The 9,979-nt window shown below is 45.7% G+C and overlaps 1 protein-coding gene across 2 annotated transcripts in view; it reads left to right on the top strand.

The window, feature by feature from the left end:
• Nucleotides 1-6,497: 6,497 nt before the first annotated feature.
• The window catches only part of LOC139369837 (transcription factor SOX-13-like), a 43,395-nt gene continuing 39,913 nt past the window's right edge, over nt 6,498-9,979 (top strand). For both annotated transcript variants that reach the window (XM_071109116.1, XM_071109115.1), the window contains exon 1: nt 6,498-6,720. The gene's annotated coding sequence lies outside the window, so the exon portion shown is untranslated. The remainder of the gene's footprint in view (nt 6,721-9,979) is intronic.

Genomic DNA, 9,979 nt, shown 5'->3' with positions numbered 1-9,979 from the left:
TGTCAGAGCAGAGCTGGGGAACTTCCAGACTGTTCACCTCAGACAGGCAGACTTGGTCAGAGCAAAAAATAAAAATAATCTGTTTTCAACTTGTTCACAATCTTCATACCAAACAATCCCATTGAATGGCCATCGGCTTGGACCTGTTCACGAGGCCCTTATCTTGTTTTCACAGGGCCGTCGCGATGCACAATACATGTATTTCCCCCCAATTAACACCGTGAATAATACGCAGGTCGCCTTTTTAAAAAAAAATAGAATTTGTGAAAATGAGGAAATGTGGAGGCTTTTTAATTGTGTGACTTTGGCTGGAACACAGAATCTGATCTACAGTGTGGCAGGTTTGTTGAGGCCAAACCTGTACCAGAGGTGGGAAAGTCACCCCAGAATTTTGGGAAAATAGGCTGCAGGAATCATGTTAACATATGAATCCTGATGCTTATTGATCCTCTATGATCAGTTATTCAATGTCTTAACGGTCTGTTGATATCTTGCTGAATCTCGTGTATTAGAGCTAGGCTGGGATGAAGGCTAGCACACATAATACAGTAGCTCTTCAGGACCAGGGTTAGTGACCACTTATGTGGTTTACTGTGTTCAAACAAGATCTATTGATTTACAATGGATATTTCATAACAATGGAAAAGGTCCTAGCTGTGCACGGCCATGCGATAAGCCTGTGAATAGATTACTACTTCTCTCTTCACAACGACCCTTTATTTTCTCTGCAGATACTGTATATGTAGCTGTTTGTAGCTTTCTGTGATGTTACAGAATGAGAGACATATCTTTTCAGATGATTTACTTCCTGTTTTATCTCATCATGAAACTGACACCTGTTTAGCACACACACACAGACACACACACACACACACACAGAGAGTGGCGGTGGCTCCAAATGAAGTGCCTAAATGTGTGGAACAAAAGATCTGCAGGGGAGCAAAAGGAGAAGCGGAACAAAAAACAAACGAGTAATGAAATTATAACAATACGGAGAGAGGGAGAGGTAGAGAGAGAGAGAAAGAAAGAGAGTTGGGTGCGGGTGCCACAATGGCAGGGAACAATCGTGCCGCGTCAATGGAAAAAGAGAGGTGGGGGAGGGCTATCTGGACAATAGAGCCGGTGACAGGAGCACAATGGCTGCAGTGTTTTCAATTAGACATTATCTCATAGACAGAGTGGCAGGTCTCATTGTGTGAGGGGGCTATTTCAGGGCTGCCTTTGTGTGGGGCAGTGCCGTACCCACCTTCCCTCAATCCCCCTCAACCCTGCCGAGAGACTGTACCCCTCCTGCGCCCCTGTGTGTGTGTGTGTGTGTGTGTGTGTGTGTGTGTGTGTGTGTGTGTGTGTGTGTGTGTGTGTGTGTGTGTGTGTGTGTGTGTGTGTGTGTGTGTGTGTGCACCCATGGAGAGAGAGCAGGCCTTTATGCAGGCCTCCGTCAGGACAGTGGAGAATGTGGGTGGCTACTGCGACTGGACCTCAGACAGAGACAGAGACAGAGACAGAGACAGACAGACAGACAGACAGAAACAGATATATATAGATAGTGAGAGAGAGATAGATAGATAGATAGATAGATAGATAGATAGATAGATAGATAGATAGATAGATCGAAACTGAGATATAGTGAGAGAGAAAAACAGAGATAGATAGTGAGAGAAACATAGAGACAGAGAGACAGATAGATAGTGAGAGAGAGAAACATAGAGACAGAGAGATAGATAGATAGTGAGAGAAACATAGAGACAGAGAGATATATAAATAGTGAGAGAGAGAAACAGAGAGACAGAGAAGAGACAGAGAAGTTAGCATGTCAACAGGCTTTTGCTCCAGCCCAGCAATAACACACCTGATTCCAACCATTCAACAGCAATAACACACCTGATTCCAACCATTCAACAGCAATAACACACCTGATTCCAACCATTCAACAGCAATAAGAGGCTTGACAAGCACAAGGGCCCTGGTTTGAGGCCTTCTCTTGGCTATCACCCAAATTGTTGTCACAAATAGATTGGCTGTCACATCAAAGAAAAAATGTAATCAAATAAAAATCTAATATTTGTCACATGTGCCGAATACAACAGGTGTTGACCTTATCGTGAAATGCTTACTTACAAACTCTTAACCAACAATACAGTTCAAGAAATAGAGTTAATAAATATTTACTAGATAAACTAAAGTTTTTAAAAATCGAATCAATCCAAAAAGTAACAGGACATTTACATAACGATAGCGAGGCTGTATACAGGGGGTACCGGTACAGAGTCAATGTGGAGGCTATATACAGGGGGTACCGGTACAGAGTCAATGTGGAGGCTATATACAGGGGGTACCGGTACAGAGTCAATGTGGAGACTATATACAGGGGGTACCGGTACAGAGTCAATGTGGAGGCTATATACAGGGGGTACCGGTACAGAGTCAATGTGGAGGCTATATACAGGGGGTACCGGTACCGAGTTAATGTGGAGGCTATATACAGGGGGTACCGGTACAGAGTCAATGTGGAGGCTATATACAGGGGGTACCGGTACAGAGTCAATGTGGAGGCTATATACAGGGGGTACCGGTACCGAGTTAATGTGGAGGCTATATACAGGGGGTACCGGTACAGAGTCAATGTGGAGGCTATATACAGGGGGTACCGGTACAGAGTCAATGTGTGGGGGTACAGGTTAGTCAAGGCCATTTGATTAGTTGTTCGGCAGATTTATGGATTGGGGGTAGAATCTGTTAAGGAGCCTTTTGTTCCTGGACTCTGGTACTGCTTGCTGCGCGGTAGCAGAGAGAACAGTCTATGACTTTTTGGAGTCTATGGAGTTTTTGAAAAAAATGTGGGCCTTCCTCTGACAACGCCTAGTATAGAGGTCCTGGATGTCAGGAAGCTTGGCTCCAGTGATGTACTGGGCCGTACGCACTACCCTCTGTAGCGGTCAGATGCCGAACAGTTGCCATACCAGGCAGTGATGCAATTGGTCAGGATGCTCTCGGTGGTGCAGCTGTAGAACTTTTTGAGGATCTGGAGACCCATGCCAAATGACGACAAGACCTCAAAACAATTTCTGTTAAATTGCCTGCGTTCACTAAAACTATCAGTTCAATCGGGTCCCTGCGGTCTGTCTCAATAGGGTAATGTTTGTGAGAGGGAGTGGCACTGTGGCCGTATGTTTTTCCGATGGCAGATGTGTTGTTTTGCTCAAATCTGCGGAAGTGGTGTCAAAACGGGGGTGTTGCGGTCCCTTCGCTTCTGAGAAATAATGCGAGCGCTTGTTATCGTTTAAACACGTATGACGCACACAAATACACACAAACACACACAAACACATACACAGGAGTGATGTTTTTGCTGTTCTCGATAACAGCCTACTTCTCCCATGCGGTTGGTGTGTGTATCCGTCCTCTTCTGTTTCCCACCCCGCCTTTTTCATGTTGGTGAAGACACCTTGGTTTGTGTAAGTGCACACATAGGCAAATCTGCTTCATCGCTTTGGCTGCTATCAAATCTACTGGAGTGTCAGCTAAGCAAAATAAAGTCAACCTCACAAGGAGCCACACAGCTTTGACTGTTATCTCTGTCGTCACTGGGTCTTCCTTTGATGCTCACAAGATTCCATGGTTTTGCTTGATGTTCTGGCTGACATTGTTAAAATACACATATTCACAATCATATTAGTCATACGGATGGTTATTCCATTTGGCAAAATGTGTGTGAACTCCTCAAGGAAAACATGACCCATCAGCCCCCTCTGCTAGGGTGAGTGATACAGCACAACAGGGCATTGTGAGTATGATTGTTCTTTATCCCCAAAACATGTAGAGGCCTATCATAAGCTTTTAGGATTGTCCTATGGCCCACTCATTACTAACCAAAGGCCCCTGCAGACCAATGTCATGGTTTTGGTGGTTTAGTGGTTAAGGTCTTCAGTACATTGTGTTGTTGTGAACACTGGTTGGGATTGTGGGTCTGCCGTGTTAGAGATGGACTATGTTCCACCAGCACCACAGGGAGAGGCAAACAGTGTGCTGATATTCACTTGCTTCAGTCCAACCCACCAGTGGTGCTGAGAGTGCTGTTAGATTAGACAGGCAGGCTGACAGATCAGATGCAGGAGAGAACAGAGAGGCCCACAGTCAGATAGACATCTAATGGGTGAGGGCAGAGAGCAGGCAGCAGTGTGGTCTGATACAGATCTTAGCCATCAGGGAGGGCAGGGGGCTGCCAGCCCCACAAAAGGGGGGCATAGAAACAACCTGGCACACAGGAAGAGAGTGTGGTAATCTCAGTCAGTTTGGATCGTGTCTGTTATGACATATATCACATGGAGGCTAGGCGCTGATGCAAACACACATAACGGACATAAATTGTTTGGTTTGTGGGGATAGGTCGGCTGAAACCAATGTGAAGTTTGACTCTTTACTTTGCCTAGGGCAATTCTGGTCCTAGGAGGCCATTGTGTGCAGGCTTTTGTTCCAGCCCAGCTCAACGCACACATACCAGATTAAACTAATCAAAATATACCAGATTAAACTACACACATACCAGATTAAACTAATCAAAATATACCAGATTAAACTACACACATACCAGATTAAACTACACACATACCAGATTAAACTAATCAAAATATACCAGATTAAACTACACACATACCAGATTAAACTACACACATACCAGATTAAACTACACACATACCAGATTAAACTAATCAAAATATACCAGATTAAACTACACACATACCAGATTAAACTACACACATACCAGATTAAACTACACACATACCAGATTAAACTACACACATACCAGATTAAACTAATCAAAATCGATGATAAATTGATTATTTGAATCAGATGTTCTAGTGCTGGGTTGGAATAAAAGTGTGCCCACCCCTGGAGTAGGGTTTTCACATTCTCTCTCTCTCTCTCTCGATATGAAAGTGGTTTAACAACCTTGGCTCAGCTCAACTCATTTCGGTTGGTTTAAGCAGGCAAGGTAGAGAAAGATGCATGGCCTGAAAGGCAGAGGGGAGAATAAGGGTGCCAGATCCTGAGCCTGGCAAACAGTCTCACTGCAGCTCACTGACACCAGAGTGACTCACAAATAAACAGAGAGAGTAGAGTGCACAGAGAGGAGGGGGAAACAAAAAAAAACAAATAAAAAATAAAGGAGATGGGGAGAGATTGAAAGAGAGAGAGGGAGAGAAGAAAAGGAAAGAGAGCGAGGGAGAGAGAAAAGACGAAGGGGAGCGAAAAGGAGAAGTGGAGAAAGGGTTCTGTAATCCCGCAATAGTGGTGTTGGGCCGTCACCATGGTGACAGGCACAAAGGCCTGTGGTTGGCCATTGATGGCTAATTGTATTCTTCACAGCTCTTTTGTTAATTGTTGTCTGCCCAGCTCCTACTTCCTGCTGGGCCACAGCACAAAGGCAGGAACAGGGGGGATTAGAAATGGCACATCAGCTCCCAGCTAGCTAGCTATAGTCTCTCTCCCTCTCTCCGAGCCCTCGCCTCTCTCACTCCCTGTCAGTCCTTGCCTCTCTCTCTCTCATCTATCCAAGCCCTTTTCTTTCTTTCTTTCTTTCTTTCTTTCTTTCTTTCTTTCTTTCTTTCTTTCTTTCTTTCTCTCTCTCTCTCTCTCTCTCTCTCTCTCTCTCTCTCTCTCTCTCTCTCTCTCTCTCTCTCTCTCTCTCTCTCTCTCTCTCTCTCTCTCTCTCTCTCTCTCTCTCTCTCTCTCTCTCTCTCTCTCTCAGTCCTTGACTCTCTCTCACTCTCCCTGCCAGAGCCCTCGCTTCTCGCTCTCTCTCTTTCTCTGACTGACTGATGGACTGACTGGGTGAATGACTGTCTAGTTTTGGCATAGGGCCTCACTGTATTTCTCTGTGCTTCTCTGGTCCACCACTGTATGGCTCCCATCCATGTAACAGATGAAGAACTATGTGGTACAACTATTACAAATAGGCTTCTGTTTCTAGCTACAGACAGTACTCTGAAGTCTTACTCTAAGGTGACACTAAGGTGATAGTAGGCACACTTCCACTTCCACCCAGTGTAGACCAACATCACACAGAAGGTCATGGGGATCAAACACTTTTCTCAATGTTTGGAATACTTTACTCCAATAAGGGATGTTGTGTCCCATGTATGTTCAGATTATACACACCTGTTGCTGAGCAGTTTTAGGTTAGGTACTTTTCAGCCCTAATGTATGCTCTCCTTTGCTGTGTTTGTGTGTGTGTGTGTGTCTGTGTGTTGTTTTGGAGGGTAGGGGAAGGGATACCTTATTGACAGTTTGATTATTGTGTCAAATGAGAATCGAGTGCAGAAAATACCTTTCTTTCCAGTCTAAAGATCATATTGATTGGATACCCGGGCCCTTTCTCATTATCCTCTATCTTCCAAGCCCGCTGCCGCGACAGTTAAATGAGTCCTTTGCCTTTAAGGGGGAGGTGAATGGCAGGGAGCGTGAATGTTGGACACAAAACACCAGAAAGTAATCGGGAGAAAGCGGGGTGAGGTTGTGTGAGCGTTGGGGAGAACTACCGCGACGCTGATAGCAACTATAGGCGCTCATGTAACTCTGTCCTCGTCTTCTCTGTAGACCGAAGAGAACTCGACACAACGCACCCTCTTGTGCTTTGCATGCGGTGAGCGATCAAGCGCGAGGGCTCGGAAAAACAGCGGTGGAGACGGAAGTTTGGAAATCCCGGGCGCCTCAGGAGTGGTGAGTGAACAGCGCGGCACTGGAAAGCTCCAGACGCACATAGTATTTTTACATTTCACTTGATCCAGGATTGGTGTGATGACTCCCGACACACTGTACTACTTGTTATCGACAACACATACAGTATTATCTATTGTCTATACAATGACATAAAGCATAACTTTGGGTGCTTCGGGATGTTTCCCCCCAAATAGAATGCGCCCATCCTGGATCGCGACTGTTTCGAATCCCAAAGGACAATTTGCAACTTTCATATGTGCACCATATTCACAGCTAATATCATAAGTATCAATTACTCAGATCAGGCCATCTCGCCTATTCTTCAGTTTGATTCTGTGTGAGTGTCAGTTAGTGTTTTTATAGGCAGAACAGTGACGATGAACGCAATAAGCAAGAGGAGAAGATGCCAGTTCTGTTGGCAAATGCAAATTAAACTGTTTCATCTACTTTCCAGAGAATAGCTGCTAGTGTTAAAACGCAGATGTTTTAAATATATGTGTTCTCTCATGGGTCATGGCATAATTATTATATAAAGACTTTGCTGGGGAGGTGTTGGGTGTTTGCATTGGCAGACAAGGCATCTGGCACAATGGCCAAATGCCAGATTGCTAGTCCATTTTGGGCTCATTGAGGAAAAAAAGTGGGCCGGTGTGTGGGCATCAAAGAAAGAAATTGGCTGGTGTGTTTGAAATGCCAGGGCCGATTTCTGATCTCAGTCCGCCCCTGGGTGTTTGGATGTGTAGATCTTTGTAGTTTTGGTAGAGTTGGAGGATTGGTTGGAATAGGTAAGGAAAGAGAACATGCTTCATAATTCAGTAAAGTTTTACCTTTTGTAGAGTCTATGTGCAATCTGCTCTTCTAGATCATATGGACATAGCTCTGGGTGGAGGTGACAGAACATGCCCATTGAGCCAGATGAGGCATCTTTAGTGGTGTCCAGTCTTGATGGCTGGAATGAGTCGATTGACAGCACTAGACAGCAGAGACGTCTTCATGGACAATGTGTGTGCATTGTGTTTTATAAGCAAAGTATGTCACTGTAGTGTGCAGGGTCTGGGTAGGCATACCCTACTGTGTGTTTGGTTATGTGTGTTGAGCATGCTTGGTCTGGGTAGTGTGTGTGTGTGTGTGTGTAATGGGACTGTGTGTGTGTGTAATGGGACTGTGTGTGTGTGTGTGTGTGTGTAATGGGACTGTGTGTGTGTGTGTAATGGGACTGTGTGTGTGTGTGTATGGGACTGTGTTTAGGTGTGTGTGTGTAATGGGACTGTGTTTGGGTGTGTGTGTGTGATGGGACTGTGTTTGGGTGTGTGTGTGTGATGGGACTGTGTTTAGGTGTGTGTGTGTGTGTGATGGGACTGTGTTTAGGTGTGTGTGTGTGTGTGATGGGACTGTGTTTAGGTGTGTGTGTGTGTGTGATGGAACTGTGTTTAGGTGTGTGTGTGTGTGATGGGACTGTGTTTAGGTCTGTGTGTGTGTGATGGGACTGTGTTTAGGTCTGTGTGTGTGTGATTGGACTGTGTTTAGGTGTGTGATGGGACTGTGTTTAGGTGTGTGATGGGACTGTGTTTAGGTGTGTGTGTGTATGATGGGACTGTGTTTAGGTCTGTGTGTGTGTGATGGGACTGTGTGTGTGTGTGATGGGACTGTGTGTGTGTGTGATGGGACTGTGTGTGTGTGTGATGGGACTGTGTGATGGGACTGTGTGTGTGTGATGGGACTGTGTTTAGGTGTGTGTGTGTGTGTGTGTTTAGGTGTGTGTGTGTGTGTGATGGGACTGTGTTTAGGTGTGTGTGTGTGATGGGACTGTGTTTAGGTCTGTGTGTGTGATGGGATTGTGTTTAGGTGTGTGATGGGACTGTGTTTAGGTGTGTGATGGGACTGTGTTTAGGTCTGTGTGTGTGTGTGATGGGACTGTGTTTAGGTGTGTGTGTGTGTGTGTGTGTGATGGGACTGTGTGTGTGTGTGTGATGGGACTGTGTGTGTGTGATGGGACTGTGTGTGTGATGGGACTGTGTGTGTGTGTGATGGGACTGTGTGTGTGTGTGATGGGACTGTGTTTAGGTGTGTGTGTGTGTGTGTGTGATGGGACTGTGTTTAGGTATGTGTGTGTGTGTGATGGGACTGTGTTTAGGTGTGTGTGTGTGATGGGACTGTGTTTAGGTGTGTGTGTGTGTGTGTGTGTGATGGGACTGTGTTTAGGTGTGTGTGTGTGTGATGGGACTGTGTTCAGGTGTGTGTGTGTGATGGGACTGTGTTTAGGTCTGTGGGTGTGTGATGGGACTGTGTTTAGGTGTGTGATGGGACTGTGTTTAGGTGTGTGTGTATATGACGGGACTGTGTTTAGGTCTGTGTGTGTGTGATGGGACTGTGTGTGTGTGATGGGACTGTGTGTGATGGGACTGTGTGTGTGTGATGGGACTGTGTGATGGGACTGTGTGTGTGTGATGGGACTGTGTTTAGGTGTGTGTGTGTGTGTGTGTTTAGGTAGGTGTGTGTGATGGGACTGTGTTTAGGTCTGTGTGTGTGATGGGATTGTGTTTAGGTGTGTGATGGGACTGTGTTTAGGTGTATGATGGGACTGTGTTTAGGTCTGTGTGTGTGATGGGACTGTGTTTAGGTGTGTGTGTGTGTGTGTGTGTGTGTGTGTGTGTGTGTGTGTGTGTGTGTGTGATGGGACTGTGTGTGTGTGTGTGTGATGGGACTGTGTGATGGGACTGTGTGTGTGTGATGGGACTGTGTTTAGGTGTGTGTGTGTGATGGGACTGTGTTTAGGTGTGTGTGTGTGTGATGGGACTGTGTTTAGGTGTGTGTGATGGGACTGTGTTTAGGTCTGTGTGTGTGTGTGTGTGTGTGTGTGTGTGTGTGTGTGATGGGACTGTGTGTGTGTGATGGGACTGTGTGTGTGTGTGTGATGGGACTGTGTTTAGGTGTGTGACTGTGTTGAGGTCTGTGTGATGTGACTGTTTAGGTGTGTGTGTGATGTGACTGTGTTTAGGTGTGTGTGATGGGACTGTGTGCGTGTGTGTGTGTGATGGGACTGTGTTGAGGTCTGTGTGATGTGACTGTTTAGGTGTGTGTGTGATGTGACTGTGTTTAGGTGTGTGTGTGTGATGGGACTGTGTTTAGGTGTGTGTGTGTGATGGGACTGTGTTTAGGTGTGTGTGATGGGACTGTGTTTAGGTCTGTGTGTGTGTGTGTGTGTGTGTGTGTGTGTGTGTGTGATGGGACTGTGTGTGTGTGATGGGACTGTGTGTGT

This window comes from Oncorhynchus clarkii, chromosome 17 (genome assembly GCF_045791955.1).
Source record: "Oncorhynchus clarkii lewisi isolate Uvic-CL-2024 chromosome 17, UVic_Ocla_1.0, whole genome shotgun sequence".
Taxonomy (NCBI): Eukaryota; Metazoa; Chordata; class Actinopteri; order Salmoniformes; family Salmonidae; genus Oncorhynchus; species Oncorhynchus clarkii.
The sequence above is the reverse complement of the archived record's forward strand: the minus strand, read 5'-3'. Positions and strand labels throughout refer to the sequence as shown.